This window comes from Sus scrofa, chromosome 18 (assembly GCF_000003025.6).
Source record: "Sus scrofa isolate TJ Tabasco breed Duroc chromosome 18, Sscrofa11.1, whole genome shotgun sequence".
In the NCBI taxonomy this organism is placed as follows: Eukaryota; Metazoa; Chordata; class Mammalia; order Artiodactyla; family Suidae; genus Sus; species Sus scrofa.
In genome coordinates this window covers 11251518-11254541 of record NC_010460.4, presented here as the reverse complement: position 1 = coordinate 11254541, position 3024 = coordinate 11251518, and the positions used below count along the sequence as shown (strand labels likewise).

The window sequence follows — 3024 nt, the reverse complement described above, 5'->3', positions numbered from 1 at the left end:
ATTTGTAATACTGGTATTGGTAAAGCCTCCTTAAGTAAAAGCATGATGAACCCAGAGTAGAGCCTCATGTCTTTTCTGGTCTTATCTATCATGTAAGGAAGAAAAATGGTGTTAGAAATGGGATAGATTGGAGTTCCCATTGTGACTCAGCAGAAATGAACCCAACTAGTATCCATGATAGTTCAATCCCGAGCTTCACAGCGGGTTAAGGATCTGGCATTGCCGTGAGCTGTGGTGTAGGTCATAGATGAGGTTCAGATCCTCTGTTGCTGTGGCTGTGTAGGCCAGCAGCTGTAGCTCCAATTCAGCCCCTAGCCTGGGAACTTCCATTTGCTATGGGTGTGACCCTAAAAAGCAAAAAGTGGGAAAAAAAAAAGAGAGAAGTTGGATAAGTTGCTCACCTCTTCTCTCCTGGCCAAAGCCTGGGGGACTGGAACAAGCAGCCCACGACCATGTTCCATTGCAAGCTGACAGCCCTCGATTACCACAACCCTGCTGGCTTCAACTGGAAAAAAGAAACAGAATTTAGAAACTTTATTGATTAGCTTGAAGACCAGAAAATCAGACACTTCAAGATTGAAGACAGGTAATTTAAGAAACATCCACAGCAGTGACTGGCCCAAGTTCTTTGAAAAGTGTCTCAGAGATGTTAACTGTCCCTTCAAGATTCAGGATCTGTTGCCGGAATTCGGCCTAGGTCTGCCAGTGCCAATTTGAAATGCAGAGACAGAGTTTGGGGTGAAGGAGAAAAAAATGTCTTTATTGCTTTGCCAGGCAAAGGAGGGTCACAGCAGGCTAATGCCTTAAAGAGTGTACCCCCTCCTTGGGAAGGATTGCAGGAAGTTTTTTTATAGTTAAAAGGAGAAAAGCAGGTTTTCAGATAGGAATCAGGATTGGGACAAACATGCATTCTTCTTTCTGTGGGGGAATCTTAGTCATCAAAGCTGGAGTCAGGAGATCTTGGTATAATCATGCTGGTGGTCTTCTGGGTTATTGCCTAGAGTAAGAGTACTTGCGAAAAGGGCATATCGATCAGAGATTAGAACAAACTAGGAAAGTTCCTGAAAAATATCTCCTGCTAATAATCTTTAACCCACAGGCAATTATGCTCAAGGTGCCTAATCTTTAGCTTAAGGGTGCTTGTGTTTAGGGTGCAATTAAGGCAGGGAGAAGGACAAGGAAGGACTCTAAGCTGTTCAATTTTTAAAGTATTCATTTCTAAAAGAAGCATAAGGAATATAACTTTTTCCTCAGGGGTATGCAACGCCTGCATCAGACTGACCAGTATTGCCGTGGCTGTGGTATAGGCCCGCAGCTATAGCTCCAATTTGACCTCTAGCCTGGGAACCTCCATATGCTGCATGTGAGGCCCTGAAAAGACAAAAAAAAAAAAAAAAAAGAAGATTCAGGATCAACAAGAAGCAATTTATTGGATATTTATTGGATTCTTGGTTCAGCTGTTAGAGTTGAATATGGAGATAATGCTGAAAAGCACAAGGACTTGGTACCTGTTGATACAAAAAAGGCTGACAATGAAGCTAAAAATGCAGAGCGATTGATCAACTTGGATGCAAAAAATCCTGATTTTAAGCTGGTGTAATGGCTTTGGCTAACCTTCTTCAGATTCAGTGTCATGGTGATTACCTGATAATGCTTAAGGCCACTCGCATTTTGGTCCAGGAGTGCCTGACATCGGGTGTGGTTGCTAAAACCAAACAACAGAGAACTTGCCTTCTGCTGTAGAAGAACATATTCTTGGTTTTGACAGAGGAGATGCTGTTCTTAACGAAGCTGCTCAAATTCTGCTATTGCTGCATATTAGAAAGGCTCAAAGGAGTTCCTGTCAGGCCTCAGTGGAAACAAATCTAACTAGGAACCCTGAGGAAGCTGGTTCAATCCCTGGCCTCGCTCAGTGGGTTAAGGATCCAGCGTTGCCGTGAGCTGTGGTGTAGGTCACAGATGCAGCTTGGATCTGGCGTTGCTATGGTGTAGGCCAGTGCCTACAGCTCCAATTCAGCCCCTAGCCTGGGAACCTCCATATGCCTTGGGTTTGGCCCAAACAAACAAGCAAACAAAAAGAACCTGAGAGAGCAGGGGAAAGAAGAGCTCAGAGAGCTACAGACAATTAATGAAGCCAGAGGAGCTGTTCAGCCAATTAGTACCCGTCCAGACAGACCACATACTGGGGAAAGTTGGAAGATGGACATTTTAGGATTTGGGGCTTTCACCTACTTAGCACAGTTGGGAACCATGTACATACGCTCTGGCATGTATTTGGAAATGTCACTTTTTTGAGGGAAGAATCTCAGAAAATTGACTATATTCTAGAGATTTATCATCATTTCTTTTTCTTTAATAAAGTTGGGAAAGTGAATAGAAAAAAAAAAAGAAAGGGCATAAGTTGGGCAGCAAGAATGTTAAATAATACCCTCCAAACAGAGATGGAACTTGAGACTGAAAAACGAAGCAGACAACTCCACAACATGCAAATATTAAATTTATTGTGGGTGGGAGTTCCCGTTGTGGCTCCCCAAGTTAAGAATCTGACTAGTATCCATGAAGACATGGGTTTGATCCCTGACCTGCCTCAGTGGTTCAAAGGATCCAATGTTGCCACAAGCTGTGGCTTGGATCTGGTATTGCTGTGGCTGTGGCGTAGGCCGACTGGACCCCTAGCCTGGGAACTTTCATATTCTGTGGGTGCGGCCCTAAAAAGACCACACACACACACACACACACACACACACACACACAGTTTACACACACACACACACACACACACAGTTTACACACACACACACACACACACACAGTTTATTGTAGGTTACTTACGTACAGGCAGGATCTGGAGGATGATGATCCCGAGGCATTACGGCTGCACTCTGCACCACTGAAAGACATCGAAAGGGGTACAGGGAGATTTATAGAGGCCAAAGCTAAAGATAGAATCTGACTACCAGGGAAGGAGCAGGTCCACACCTACAGGAACTGGGGTTTTTTCTCCCCTGGGGGAGAAGGGTATCT

At 44.2% G+C, this 3024-nt stretch overlaps 1 pseudogene; it reads left to right on the top strand.

Moving 5' to 3' along the window:
- Positions 408-2212, top strand: LOC100620884 (annotated as a pseudogene).